The sequence below is a fragment of the Panthera leo genome, chromosome D1 (genome assembly GCF_018350215.1).
Source record: "Panthera leo isolate Ple1 chromosome D1, P.leo_Ple1_pat1.1, whole genome shotgun sequence".
NCBI classification, from domain to species: Eukaryota; Metazoa; Chordata; class Mammalia; order Carnivora; family Felidae; genus Panthera; species Panthera leo.
Window position 1 is genome coordinate 64,781,770 of NC_056688.1, and position 15,963 is coordinate 64,797,732.

General features: G+C 39.0%; 1 long non-coding RNA gene across 1 annotated transcript; it reads right to left on the minus strand.

Moving 5' to 3' along the window:
• Positions 1-1,963: 1,963 nt before the first annotated feature.
• LOC122199924 lies at positions 1,964-9,693 on the minus strand. The gene is made up of 3 exons (XR_006193657.1): positions 9,647-9,693; positions 8,757-8,837; positions 1,964-2,236 (listed from the first exon to the last, which is right to left on the minus strand). It is a non-coding gene; the product is annotated as an uncharacterized LOC122199924 (long non-coding RNA).
• Between the last annotated feature and the right edge of the window lie 6,270 nt (positions 9,694-15,963).

The following is a 15,963-nucleotide window of genomic DNA, read 5'->3' on the forward strand; positions in this document are numbered from 1 at the left end:
TTGTTTGTTTAATTAGAAGAGATAAGGTTTGGGGCATCTGGGTGGCTCAGTCATTAAGCGTCAGGCTTCAGCTCAGGTCATGATCTCATGGTGTGTGAGTTAGAGCCCTGCATCAGGCTCTGTGCTGACTTCCCAGAGCCTACTTCAGATCCTCTGTCTCCTTCTCTGTCTGCCCACCCCCCACCCGACCCCCTGCCGCTTATGCTAGAATATGTGCACTTACACACTCACTCTCTCTCTCTCAAAGATAGATAAACTTGAAAAAAAAAAAAGAAGAAGAGATAAGGTTTAGGCTACTTTCAGAGATGCTATAAGTGGTCATTTATTCAACATCTAGGGCTTAATTTTTCTAGTCTCTGGAAACCACAGCTACAGTGATTTTACAGGGCAGAGGAGGGAGTCCTACCTGAGTTCAAGAAAGGTAAAGAGAGAGAGTCTCCTAAGGTACCAGGCCAGAGTATGCATGTTTCTGAGAAATAAAATTATTGTCTTAAATAATTTAAATAATCTAGAGAAATACTTTAGTTTTGCAACATTTTCCATGTTCTTTATTTCTGTTTTTGCAGATCTGAAGTCCAATTTCCTTAGAGTTGAAACTATAAATCTACAGGTTCTTGCTGTTGTTGGGGATAGGCACAAGAAAAATCTCTTTTAATTTTTTCTTATTTAAGCAAGGATATGAGCATTCTATGGTTTTTCCAAGTCTCAGTTTTAATATTTCATCCAAAAAAATTCTTAAGATGTACAAATCTTCCATAAACCATTAGATTTTCTCCCTAAATTGTTTTCAAATGTGATTATTGTTTTGATTTTTTAAAAAGTAGCTAAGACCAGGGGCGCCTGGGTGGCTCAGTTGGTTAAGCGTTCGACTTTGGCTCAGGTCATGATCTGAGTTTGTGGGTTTGAGTCCTGTGTCGAGCCCTGCATCCAGCCCCACATCTAGAACCACGTTGGTCTCTGTGCTGTCAGCTCAGAGTCTGGAGCCTGTTTCGGATTCAGATTCTGTGTCTCCCTCTCTTTCTGCCCCTCCCCTGCTCATGCTCTGTCTCTATATCAAAAATAAAAATAAACATTAAAAAAATTTTTTTAAGTAACTAAGATCATATATTGTCAATCAATTACATAGAAATTTTAAATTAATCAAGAAACTAAGAGGTTCCTATTGTCCCCAGATTAACACTTCAGATAATGTGATGTGATCTTTTGCTTTATTGCTGCTTTTGATCTGGTAATTTAGAGAAAAAAAAAAACAGTTAAATGTTTATAACTTCTTTTATTTAGCTCAGAAAGCCTTTCTGAGACCTCCATTGCAAGCTGTATTCCTGAACACTTGGGAATGGGGTTAAAAAGAAAGATATTACAGGATTAAAGAACAAAGGGAGGAAAGATATGAAGCAAGCCTAGGAGAGCTTGCACAGGTAATGAACAAGAAAGGAGCAAGCAAAGTGGATAGGATCACACTGAAGGATAATTTGAGACAGATTATTGAACCATAAGCTCCTTGAGACTAAACATTATTTCTTCACTTTGCACCCCAACACCCACCACAGTTCCTGGCGCAGAACAGAAACACCATATCTGTTTGCTCTACCGAAATGAACTCTTCCATACTTATTCCTGATTCTGGTGGATGGGAGGACATGGTGCCCAGTAATGGCCCTGTGGTTGGGAAGCAACAGAGAAAAGGAAGTTACAGCAGTCATGACAGGAACACCGTTTTTTAATGTCCCCCCAAGGAGGCTACATCTTTAAGGCAGAAAGATGTATGAATGCAACACATCCTGGCCAGTGAAAAAGATGCATCCAGGAAGTTGGTCTGTTGGGAAGATGGCAATAGCTAGAGCTGACAATGGACAGTGACAGGCAAGGGACCATTACAATAGGAAGAGGTTGCTTTTAGGTGAAGAAAATGAGCAGGTACCAACACTCAAATGAGAAAATTATGTTTCCTATAAAAAATCATACCCATTTCTTAAATATTTTTAGAGCTAGTTTCATGTCAGTTTAGTTTAGAAACCAAAAAAAATAGTAAGTAGATATCATGTTTTAACACATGTCTCTTGGTGAATGTATTGTGCTCATGTTTTTAAAGGAATATTTGGTCTAAGAGTAAATTTCATCAGTTCTTTGGCTCTTTTTAGAGAAAATTGAAGAAAACCCATCAAAATTGCTTTCTCCATAATGCCTTCCCAGCTGTTGAATTTCTGGACTTTGTTCAAAGTGCTTCCTTGATTTTCTGTAAAACAAAGTAGAAAATTAATAATAATATATTCATAGTGGGGCACCTAGGTGGCTCGTTCGGTTAAGCATCCAACTTTGGCTCAAGTCGTGATCTTGCAGTTTGTGAGTTCAAGCCCTGCATCAGGCTCTGTGCTGACAGCTTAGACCCTGGAGCCTGCTTTGGATCCTGTGTCTCCCTCTCTTTCTGCCCCTCCCTGCTCACTGTCTGTCTGTCTGTCTGTCAAAAGTAAACATTAAAAAAAATTTTAATAATAATATATTCATAGGTTATGAAGGATATGAATCTATGTTTTCACAAATTTCCTGAAGACCTATAAAACAAAGAGTTGATTATGAAGAAGAGTTGATTATTAGCTGAATTTGAGATACTATTTTCTATTTCCTTTCTCATTGGGGCTCCTTACTCTTATAAGTTTATCTCCCTGATTTGGGCCTTATGGTAAGAAAAGTCTCAGATGCAGAATTCTCTAGTCAATTAGTGACATTAAAAAATATATATAGCACATTATACACATGTGTAGTATTAACATGACAATATTTAAGCCATATAAGAAACCAATACGATCTTTGTTCACTTATAAAGTGAACCTATTTCAATCAATACTCATAATAATTATGCTAATTTTTCCGCCCAAAATAAATAACTCAATATGTAATGTTGCCAAAATAAAAATGTTTTATCTTCATTGGATTTTCAGAGTCCAACATTTCATTAAAAGTGAAAATAAAACTTCTCTCGCTCATAAATAAAATGGAAATCTGTTTTCCTCATGGTAATCCTAAAAAGGTATTAGTTGCCAATGTTTACCATATAGACAACTTCCATTAGTAATTGTAATATGTTACCGAAACATTGGACACCTACATATGTGTCTATAAATTTATACTGATTCGCATATAAATGCTGAATTTTTAATCAGCTTAATTTTAGATGTCTTATTTATCCTCATTTACTACGCTAGTAATTTGTCATACTTAGAAACATACCAAGAGGATTTTTTTTATGATGTTGATCATGAAAAAGGAAATATGAGAAGGCAAATACTATTCATTTTCTTTTGTATTATTTGATGTATAGTAAGTATTTCAAAAACTTAGAATTTTAAAATCTCAAATGTGTGCCCCCAAATCTTCAACTCTGCCCTGGATGTGCAATTCCAACATTCTTTGGAGAGCAAGGTGAGACAGGAAAATGTTAATTCAGTGCTTCAGAGTGGCTTCTGCCTACAATTAAGTGGCACATCCACCAGAGAGATAGGGAACCACGAATGTCAGAACTTGGGGACTTTAGGCTCCTGGGAAGGTGACAGATTTAGCCTATTCCTCCAAGCTCTTTTCTTGCTGTAAAAATACAAATGTTCTAAAAATAACTAGAACTTCCATCTCTGGTGATACAATGCAAATTGCAGTGAGGAAATGATAATCTTTTGTTTTAAAAATCGAATAATTACCTCATGGCACCTGGGTGGCTCAACCAGTTAAGCCTCTGACTCTTGGTTTCCGCTCAGGTCATGATCTCACAGTTAGTGAGTTCCAGCCCCGCGTTGGGCTCTGCACTGACAGCACAAAGCCTGCTTGGGATTCTCTCTCTCTCTCTCTGTCTGTCTGTCTGTCTGTCTGTCTCTCTCTCTCTGCTCCTCCCCTGCTCATTTTTATGTTCTCTCTCTCATAAATAAATAAGTAAACTTTTAAAAATTAAATAAAAGTCAAATAATTATCTCTCTCACCATTGCAACAGCTTACCTGTCCTAACAGACACTTCCCAGATGGTTTTATTCTGTGTCCTGAAAGAGAATGTTTTATTCTTACAAGCTCACTTTCTTTGCTTGGGTGTGTTGACCACTCTGGCACCTGGACACCTAACAACTTGCGGCATCTTTCCCTCTTTACAGGAAGTCCTGTTTCTGACCACATGGGACATGGTATGAGGAGAAGGGATAGGGCAAGGGGCCAGCCAGGCTTGCACTCTCAAGCCCATGTCTGACTCAACTCTGCATGAACACAGGCTTCTCATACTTGGGCAAGACTAGGAGGACTCCTAGGTTAATCTCTGGATTTCCCACAGGTTTTTATTCCATTCTTAGTGTCTTTCCTAGTAGACTCATTTTTAACTCTCCTTATCATATCATTTCCTATTTCATCTGAAGGCTGATATCATAAATAGTATGTTTTCCTTATCATCTGCTCACCAAAACTAGGGAGAAGCCTGCCTAAAAAGTCTTTCATAAGTGGAGTTGAAATTAATGGTAAAATTAATATAGCCATAGAGGAGCAACTTGAAAAGAAATTCTGATTAATGCTATTTATATTGAGAGGAGTGATTTTTATAAAAAATGTTAAAGTATCTTTCACAAACGTTGGGCTATCTTTCCTTCTTATATTTACCACAAATCACAAGTATGTCCTAAAGTGTCCATAGACACAGAAGAACACTATACACATTTATCTAAGAGTACAATGTTCTCTGTTTTCATTGATTATGTAGTAAAACATGATCCGTTAAGCTTTTATATCCTGGCCTATTCATGTTCCCAGGACATTAAATTGTTACATTTATCAAAAGGAGGCTCTGTCTGTGTGGCCACTTCGCTAAATTTATAACAGACTTCGGATCATATCTGTAAATTCACATTTGGGATATGTAACGGATGCCTGCATGCCAAACAAGCAAAATAAACCATGCTGAGGCCTGAAAAAAATGTATGGTCTGGGAGCTGAAGATTTGCTATTGAAAAAAAAAAGTGGCCTCAAAAGGCAGAGTTTCAAGGATGGCAGCATGTTGGTGGGGTAATAGAGAGTGGGGATAGAACACAAGGTCCTCATGAGTCCTAGTTCTGCTCTGAACCATGGTATCAGTCAAGTGCGTTGGTCCATCCTAGTCTTAGCTTTCATCTAGAAAATGGGGAAATCATCTCTTGCAAGGTCATCATGGGTTAAAATAGTAGAGGTATGCTAAAGTATATTTGAAACATTTAAAAGTATAAAGCATTTAGGGGCGCCTGGGTGGCTCAGTTGGTTAAGTGTCCGACTTGAGCTCAGGTCATGACCTCACAGTCAGTGAGTTGGAGCCCCACGTCGGCAGCACAGAGCCTGGAGCCTGCTTTGGATTCTGTGTCTCCCTCTCTCTCTGCCCCTCTGCTGCTCATGCTCTGTCTCTCTGTGTCTCAAAAATAAAAATAAAAACATTTTAAAAGTATAAAGCATTTATTTTTAATAACCGGATTCTACTACTTCTGACTAGTGTTCAACTTCAAGGATCTCTGATTTGAAGCAAGAATTTGGAAAATCCTTGCCTGTAATGTTTCAATGAAGTATGGAAGTTTGTGTATGTCTCCAATGATTGATTTTCTTTATTTCATCTGCTTGATTGGAAAACTTAGTACAGCCCATTTCCAATTTCCAGGAGCCTCAGTCCTAATGTCTTTTCACAAGTCAGTGACCTGGAACATGGACACACTGTCCATGGAAACATAGTTGCATGTGGGAGCAGACCATGAAAGTCTTCTTCATTCATATAAATCTCCACAGACATTTCTTTGACCCTGAACGACTCAGCTCACATGTTCCCATAGAACAAAGGTCTGACATTCCAAATCAGGCCACTGGAAACTTCACTTCTACTTGTTACAGCTACTGTTGTGGAAGGCAGGGTTCTCATGCCCATGAACGTGGCTACCCTGAGCTTCTCTGGCTGTACCCCAGCCTGTGAAAGAGCAACTAGGAGTGAGCTGTGGGGTGGAGGCCAGACTGTGTGGTGGAGCAGTGTTGGGGCTCTCGCTCACTTTCTCCTGCTCCTTTTCCTCAACCTCTGCTTGCACTGGCCGTAGACTTGGAGGAAGTTTAGGGGAGATAACCCCAGAGTGCCAGTCCTGCAGAAGCCTCTTCCCTTCTGTCTCCTCTCCAGTGTTATCTACCTTCCATATGGACTTCCAGGATGGGATTTCCACCTCCTCTCACACCAGGAGGAGGGTGACTAGGGACATGAGATGTGAGGCTCTAAGGCTGGGCAGGAGGGGAGGGAGGAGGATGAGGGAGGACTAGGGAGTAGCTGATGCGCCATTTCTCAGACTCCATGGTGCCCCTGGCTATTGCTTTACTTCTCTGAGGAAGAAAGCAAAATCTTTCAAGTGCCAATGAACCGTCCAGGAAATTGCAGCATTGCCTATGAAATACAGGAGAGGCTCAATAAAATTCATCTGAATCTTAGTTTAATTTACTTTCTCTCCCTCACTCTCTCCCTGGCTCGCTCGCTCTCTCTCTCTATCATCATCATCATCATCGTCATCATCATCACCATCACATAGATGCCCCATGGGGACCACAAGCTCAAAATCTTAATGATCAAATAATCATCATCTTCTATTTCACAACCAACTCCTGCTTTTCACAGTTTTATGCATGACACTTTTCTGGTTCAAAAAAAGCTATTGTTACTCTTTAGCTCTCCTTATTATCTTCACATTTCAAGGAGAAGAGAAGATTTATCCATTATTAATCTATGCATTCATAATCCCCATCCTTTCATTCCTATTACCGCCCTTATCGTAACTTCATATCTGAACCTCCCTGTGTCTTTTCTTCTAATTGCCCACCTCAAAGATCCTCAGCAGATTCACAGATGTGTGAGTATAGTCAGTGATAATATCAGCATTTCAGACCAGCGGGGAAATGATGGATTTATCAGTAAGTTAGAACAAATGATGCCATACATATACTTTTTTATCTTATGCCTTATATCAAAATAAATTCAATATCAATATGATTTTAATGTAGTAAATGTAACTTTGAAAATACTGGAATAAAACAATAGATGAATATTTGCTAGTCTGGAAATAGGAAAAGCCTTTCAAAAAAAAAAAACTAAGGTCACAAATTATAAATAAAAGTGTTACAGTTTTGGTGAAATCAAAATTTTAAATTTCTATTCCAATAATTGGTAAACACAAACATCAAGTTGGAAAATATTTAATGTATATATAGCAGAATTAATATAGACAAATCAGGTAAATCAATACAGTATAATGAGAGGATATGAGCAGACAACTCAAAAAACAAGAAATATAAATAGCCTAAAATATGCAAAAATTGCTCAATCTCATTAGTATTCAAGGAAATACAAAATTAACACAATAATGATATCACTTGTCACCTGTCAGATTGGCAAAGATATTAAAGAATATTAATAACTGGGTGATAGTATAGGAAAGAGCCATGTTTCTAGTCTACTTTTGGGAGTGTAAATTGATATAAAATTTCCAGAGGCCAATTTGACATTATTTACCAAAAGCCTTAAATACCTCTTTGATCCAGCAACTTCCTATATGAGATTTTATTTGATGAAAATACACCAAGAAATGTACAAATATCTATGCATTTTGTAAGTTGCTATAATAATGTTTATAACAGTAAAACATCAGTAGCAATAAAAAGGTAAATCAATGAAGGATTTGCTAAATAAATTAAGGAATAGTGATACAATAGTATATATAATAATGTATCCATTAAAAATGTGGGTATAGTTTATTTTCATGAAAATGCTCATGGTTTATGTATAAAGGCTTTCCAATTATGCACATGACATCATTTTATTTTTAAAAATTATGTGAAATATATAGAGATATACAAATTGCTAGCAATGGTGGGTATTGGTCATTTCCAGGTGCTTTTTACTGGCTGTTTAGAAATAAAAAAATAAGAATTCGTATATAGTCTTAAACCCTTAGCCAAGATTCTATCCTACATTTTTAACTCCAAATTACCTTTCTAATACCCAATTTCAAGCCCAGAGTCAGGGAGCCAAGTTAAAGGATGCTACCACAGTCTAGATATATGATATATAGTGAGTAAGGATAGCAGGAAAAGGGGGAAATTAGACAAGGAGGAGTTAAAGGTGATGCTGGAGTTTCAGATCTGTCTGACAGGGAGGCCCTTGGCCCAAAGAGGAGATGGTTTAGCTGGAAGATGCTGGGTATTTAGACACTCAACACAGAACCTTGAACATAGTGGTGATTGAATGTTTCTTTAATGGATGAACGTGGTTCCATATGATCCTTATTATAGTTTGATGTATCAGTACTCTATTGGCAATATTCTCTGGAGATTCCAAGAAGAGACTGATCAAGGCAGTTCAAAACAATAAAGAAAACATTGCAATCAGAATCGGATCTCTTTTACCCAGTCACCTCAGCCTTTCTTCTATCTGGGGGTTCTGCCCTGGGACTGCAATGCCACTTTTCCAGAGAGGTCTTCCCTGACTTTCAGGTTCAAGAAAAAGAAGGAAGTCCAGTCCTCCTGTTCTCACTTGTCTAGTTGTCAGAATTCAGCTGGTGCCTAGGAAAGCACAAATCTCTGCCCTTCTCATCTGGACTTGTCACTGACATATTTCGTTTCCTTATTGTGTGCTGGACTTAACTAACATAGAGAATGCACCAAGGAGTCTGCTCAGAATGCCCAGGGTATCAGCCCCAAAGAGGTGGGCCCTTCTCAGGGGTCTAACCCCCCCCCCCCCCACTTACCTTGCGTTGGGCTCTCAGGCGGCGCTGAGCACTCTGCTTGCAAGGGTCTGTCTCCCTTCATCATCACAATAGCAGATGTAACTAAAACAAAGTTGGAGAAGCAAAGTGACACATCCTGGATCACAGAGCATGCATTTGATGGAGGTCAGATTCCAATGTGGGGAGAAGAAATCTAGCAGTGTGGCAGGCATGTTATTGGAATGGTGGTTGGGTATAACCCAAAAGTAAAGGGTGGTGCTGGTTTTGGACCCCATACTGCTTTCCGAGAGCGTGGTAGTGGGCTGTGACCTATTGTTCTTGCCTGGTGGGACTGACCTGCTTCCCCACGGCTCAGGTGGGAGAGCCCAGTGCTGAGAACACAGGAAAGCTGAGGCCCGGCTGGCCTGGCCAGAGACTGTTCTTGGTGGTTACCCTAGCACAGCATAGCTTTCCATACACAGTCCGCCCTCTGCTCCAGAAGTGTTCTTTTGTCCCAAGTGTTCTCAGGGACCAAAATATAATAAGGAGTTATTATATTCTGCAGGTTTTTTGAAGGCTTTACCTCCTCTCTTCCAAGGAACACTCACTTCAGGCTACTTATGGTAAGAGGTGGGTCTCCTCTTATGGGTCGTTCTGGTAAATCATTGGCCTCAGAGGAGATGTCTGAGCCCTATATTTCTTTATACTCTCATTTTCTCAATATTCTTAAGCTACAGGATCAAATTACTGGCATGATTCAAAAAGCATGAGAGTGGACCCAATTTTTTTGACAATTTAAATCCCATTTAAACCTTCCAGTTTTGTAATGAAAATCAAATTTTGAGATGTGATATATGAGCATCTAACCATTGCTAACACTCTGGACTAAGAATAAAAGAAAAGAAAGGAACAGCCTCTAAAACCTTACAAACCTTTGCTTGATTAGTAGAGCAGCAACACATAATTCATAAGCCCCTGCAAGAAAAAAAAAAACCCATAACTAAGAAGAAACATTTTAATTAAGAGCCTTTAAAGCATTGTTTAAAAAATGTTCCAAGTTATGATAACTTAAAAACTTTGCAGAATTCAAGCATATTGTAATAAAAATATTTTAAAATATTGATTTAAAATTCAAGTTGAGCTTAACTGTCAGATATATTACACATTCCTTCTGATGAATTCAAATCTAACTTTTTAATCTTCTTTAAGCCAGATATAATGCCTATGGGCTGTATAATTTTAAATTCACTTTTCAAAAAAGATCTGAGGCATTGCAGCTAGCAGCCACGTACATGCATGTCCTTGCTACCTTGAATGTCTGGTCTCCAGGTTCATACTGTGGTATAAATGGGGGGAGTCTGTCAAGTCTGAGTTTTAAATAACTTGAGAAAATGGGTTCTTGCAACTTTCCCCCGGGATTTAATACTAATCCTGCTATTGAGAAAATTATGAGGATATTATTAGGAAAGTTACAGCACTTGGACCCTCTTGAAAAGGAGCTGGTCTTTGTAGCCTTTGTTTAGCCAACTGAGCTACCCAGGCGCCCCTGGTCTTTGTAGACTTTGTAAACTCTACATCAAGTCACATGTTATTTCTGCTTTTGGTAAGTGGTTTTATTTGTATGCCTTTCTTAGTTATAAAAGCAGTAACAGTCTAAAAGAACCCAGTAGAAATAATACGAAAACAAAAGATTGAGCAGGCCAGAAGAAAACTGTCCACTCTCTCCTCCACAGGCTTCCTCCACTGCACCCACCACTTATGTTGCAATGGTCATTGACATGCCTATGGCTCCCACCAGACTGTGAGCTCCTTGAGGACAGGAAATGCATCATAATCTCATGTGGATGCTCAGTTTCTCTCATTTTTGTTGATGTTTACATCATCCTCCATTCATATCCTATGGTCCTGGTCCTTAATGAATAGTACACAGGATTGTTCATACTTCAGAACAGTGTGCCATTTAAAAGGAGAATGTATCAGCAAAGGAAGAAAAAAGGTTTTCAGAGGCACCAATAATAGTACCATCTAAAAATTATCTATGGCCCAGTCACTTGAGTGTCTGACTCTTGATTTTGGCTTGGGTCATGATCTCAGAGTCAGTGTGGACCCTGCTTGAAATTCCCTCTCCCTCTCCCCCTCCCCCTACCCCTCTCTCCCCCCACCTCTACCCATCTCACCTGCTTGCTTTCTCTCTCTCCAAACAAACAAAACAACAACAACAACAACAACAACAACAACAACACATCAAACATCTATGGGAGAGGAGCCCTGTGGATCCAACCCTAATATCTGGTCCTCCTGATTTAGAGAATGGATGCATCAAGACACCAGGACCTCTAGCCATTTAATGGCTACATCATAGCAGAACTCCCCTACTCTGATTCCAGCCTTAGGGGAGAGGAAGTTTTCCAGGTTACTTGAACTTAGATTTCAAATTTTCCTTCTTGTAATTAAGTAAAGTGGCATCTGACCATATATCCATAAGCCTTTTGTGAGCTTTATTAGAGTGACTCAGAATCCACAAATCAGATCAACTCTGGGACAAAGGGAGAGTTCCTATGCAAGGATGATAGTTCATTTACAAGTCGGCCCCTTTTGGATGACACACCTACCTCCAAAACCATTCTCTCTCATATGTCCTCAGCCCCAGGCTCAGTGCTGAGTGGATAGGCTGAATTGGACATGATCCCACACCGCAAGAGTCTCACAAGTGAAAAGTGGAAGAAATATGTCCTGTGTGCTATGGTAGAAGACTGTATGGGCACAGTGGGAGCAAAAGAAAACCATTTGTTCTATCTGGGTGTAGGAGAGGAGCCATCTACATTTTGGGAGAAAGGTGTGTTTTCCATAAACACCCTCCAGGAATAGGACAAGATTCATTAGAAGGCAATCAGGAGGAGGCACTAACTAAAGAAAACATAGGGAGCCACTGAAAATACCAGGAAACCTTGAGGTTCACTGATTTTATTGATCAAATAATGGTTTTACAAGACTGATAGAATGTGAATGTTTCAACCTCAGAAAGCATTTAGAGGGTTTATGTATAGTAAATACACTTCTGGAGTCTCTAAATGCCTTTAAATCTTGGAGCACCTTTTTTTATTACGTGAATGGAGGACCCAGAAAAGTAAGAATGTAGAATTCTTTTCCGTAATGAGGAATAATGCCACAACATTTGGCCAGGCATGGCACCAGGAGTCAACAGCCCATTGGCCAGAATTAGGGATGGTATTACTGGGATTACGTAGTGGTTAAAGGCTCTAGAATCAGGTGGTCTGAGTTTGAATTTTGGGTCCACCAGTCATGTAATCTCTGTGTTTCAGCTTCATAAAATGAGGTCAACAATAGTACCAACTGCATAGGTGTCCTGGGGATTAAATGAGAGAACATGTGTAAAGCACAGAAGAACCTGGCACATGGTAAGCCCTCAGTAAATGCCCACTTTACACAGAAGGGTGGCTGCTGGCCTCTGTAGTCTTGCAGATTACATAACACAAGACAAAGCTACTTAATGCATAGCCTTCTTGCCTTATCACCCACTGGGTCGCTCAGTGGGTTAAGCGTCCCACTTTGGCTCAGGTCATGATCTCACAGTTTGTGGGTTCGAGCCCTACATTGGGCTCTGCACTAATAGTGCAGAGTCTGCTTGAGATTCTTTCTCTTCCTTCTCTCTGCCCCTCCCCTGCTCATGCTTTCTCTCTCTCTCAAACAAATAAACTTAAAAAAAAAAAAAAGAAATGAAATGAAAGGTCGGGGGACTGGCATGAAGGAAAGGACAACAGTGTAAGTGAAAAACAAAAAGAAAGAAAAATCAAAAAAAGAGGAAATCAAAGAGCCAGAGGGAAATATCAAGATGGAGTGGAAAGGGGAGAAATGGACCCAAACATATCCTGAGAGGAGCTAAAAGTGACAGGGAAAGAGCTGTATGGTCAGTGGGGCTCCAGAAATGCCTCAGTCTTCACCACACCCATGGCCTCAGTTACTCTGCATCCCTTTCTTGTCTGTATTGCTCGAAGTTCTACTTCATATTGGAATAGTTACCTGTGTTTGCTGGAAAATACTTGAAAATATCAGAAAGTATTTTAAATGATATAAGTGACCTATAATCTCATCTGCCCAGAATGAGCATTGTAATAATATTGATTATTGAATAATTCTTTCCATTTTTTCTTACAATGTGTCAATAACATGAATTTTTTTATTTAATTTTTTATTTTTTAAAATTTACATCCAAATTAGTTAGCATATAGTGAAACAATGATTTCAGGAGTAGATTCCTTAATACCCCTTACCCATTTAGCCCATCCCCCCTCCCACAACCGCTCCAGCAACCCTCAGTTTGTTCTCTATATTTATGAGTCTCTTCTGTTTTGTCCCCCTCCCTGTTTTTACATTATTTTTGTTTCCTTTCCCTTATGTTCATCTGTTTTGTCTCTTAAAGTCCTCATATGAGTGAACTCATATGATTTTTGTCTCTCTTTGACTAATTTCACTTAGCATAATACCCTCCATTTCCATCCACGTAGTTGCAAATGGCAAGATTTCATTCTTTTTGATTGCCGAGTAATACTCCATATTGTGTGTGTGTGTGTGTGTGTGTGTGTGTGTGTGTGTGTGTGTGTAAGATATACATCTTCTTTATCCATTCATCCATCGATGGATGGACATTTGGGCTCTTTCCATACTTTGGCTATTGTTGATAGTGCTGCTGTAAACATGGGGGTGCATGTGTCTCTTTGAAACAGCACACCAGTATCCCTTGGATAAATGCCTAGTAGTGCAATTGCTGGGTCGTAGGGTAGTTCTATTTTTAGTTTTTTGAGGAACCTCCATACTGTTTTCCAGAGTGGCTGCACCAGCTTGCATTCCCACCAACAATGCAAAAGAGATCCTCTTTCTCCGCATCCTCACCAACATCTGTTGTTGCCTGAGTTGTTAATGTTAGCCATTCTGACAGGTGTAAGGTGGTATCTCATTGTGGTTTTGATTTGTATTTCCCTGATGATGAATGATGTTGAGCATTTTTTCATGTGTCGGTTGTCCAGCTGGATGTCTTCCTTGGAGAAGTGTCTATTCATGTCTTTTGCCCATTTCTTCACAGGATTATTTGTTTTTTGGGTGTTGAGGTTGATAAGTTCTTTATAGATTTTGGATACTAACCCTTTATCTGATATGTCATTTGCAAATATCTTCTCCCATTCTGCCAGTTGCCTTTTAGTTTCGCTGATGGTTTCCTTTGCTGTGCAGAAGCTTTTTATTTTGATGAGGTCCCAGTAGTTCATTTTTGCTTTTCTTTCCCTTGCCTCCGGAGACGTGTTGAGTAAGAAATTGCTGCAAGCAAGATCAAAGAGGTTTTTGCCTGCTTTCTCCTTGAGGATTTTGATGGCTTCCTGTCTTACATTGAGGTCTTTCATCCATTTTGAATTTATTTTTGTGTATGGTGTAAGAAAGTGGTCCAGGTTCATTCTTCTGCATGTCGCTGTCCAATTTTCCCAGCACCACTTGCTGCAGAGACTGTCTTTATTCCATTGGATATTCTTTCCTGCTTTGTCAAAGATTAGTTGGCCATATGTTTGTGGGTACATTTCTGGGTTCTCTATTCTGTTCCATTGATCTGAGTGTCTGTTCTTGTGCCAGTACCATACTGTCTTGATGATTACAGCTTTGTAGTATAGCTTGAAGTCTGGGATTGTGATGCCTCCTGCTTTGGTTTTCTTTTTCAAGATTGCTTTGGCTATTTGGGGTCTTTTCTGGTTCCATACAAATTTTAGGATTATTTGTTCTAGCTCTGTGAAGAATGCTGGTGTTACTTTGATAGGGATTGCATTGAATATGTAGATTGCTTTGGGTAGTATCGACATTTTAACAATATTTGTTCTTCCTATCCAGGAGGATGGAATCTTTTTCCATTTTTTTGTGTCTTCTTCAATTTCTTTCACAAGCTTTCTATAGTTTTCAGCGTATAGATTTTGCACCTCTTTGGTTAGATCTATTCCTAGTTATTTTATGGTTTTTGGTGCAACTGTAAATGGGATCGATTCCTTGATTTCTCTTTCTGTCGCTTCATTGTTGGTGTATAGGAATGCAACCGATTTTTGTGCATTGATTTTATATCCTGCAACTTTGCTGAATTCATGAATCAATTCTAGCAGTTTTTTGGTGGAATCTTTTGGGTTTTCCATATAGAGTATCATGTCATCTGTGAAGAGTGAAACTTTGACCTCCTCCTGGCTGATTTGGATGCCTTTTATTTCTTTGTGTTGTCTGATTGCAGAGGCTAAGACTTCCAATACTATGTTGAATAACAGTGGCGAGAGTGGACATCACTGTCTTGTTCCTGACCTTAGGGGGAAAGCTCTCAGTTTTTCCCCATTGAGGATGATACTAGTTTTGGGTCGTTCATATATGGCTTTTATGATCTCGAGGTATGATCCTTCTATCCCTACTTTCTTGAGGGTTTTTATCAAGAAAGGATGCTGTATTTTGTCAAATGCTTTCTCTGCATCTATTGAGAGGATCATATGGTTCTTGTCCTTTCTTTTATTGATGTGAAAAATCACGTTAATTGTTTTGTGGATATTGAACCAGCCCTGCATCCCAGGTATAAATCCTGCTTGGTCGTGGTGAATAATTTTTTTTAATGTATTGTTCGATCTGGTTGGCTAATATCTTGTTGAGGAATTTGCATCCATGTTCATCAGGGAAATTGGTCTATAGTTCTCCTTTTTAGTGTGGTCTCTGTCTGGTTTTGGAATCAAGGTAATGCTGGCTTCATAGAAAGAGTTTGGAAGTTTTCCTTCTATTTCAATTTTTTGGAACAGTTTCAAGAGAATAAGTGTTAACTCTTCCTTAAATGTTTGGTAGAATTCCCTTGGAAAGCCATCTGGCCCTGGACTCTTGTGTTTTGGCAGATTTTTTATTACTAATTCAATTTCCTTACTGGTTATGGGTCTGTTCAAATTTTCTATTTCTTCCTGTTTGAGTTTTGGTAGTGTATATGGTTCTAGGAATTTGTCCATTTCTTCCAGATTACCCATTTTATTGGCATGTAATTGCTCATTATGTTCTCTTATTATTATTTTTATTTCTGTTGTGTTGGTTGTGATCTCTCCTCTTTCATTCTTGATTTTAATTATTTGGGTCCTTTCCTTTTTCTTCTTGATCAAACTGGCTAGTGGTTTATAAATTTTGTTAATTCTTTCAAAGAACCAGCTTCTGGTTCATTGATCTGTTCTACTGTTTTTTTTGG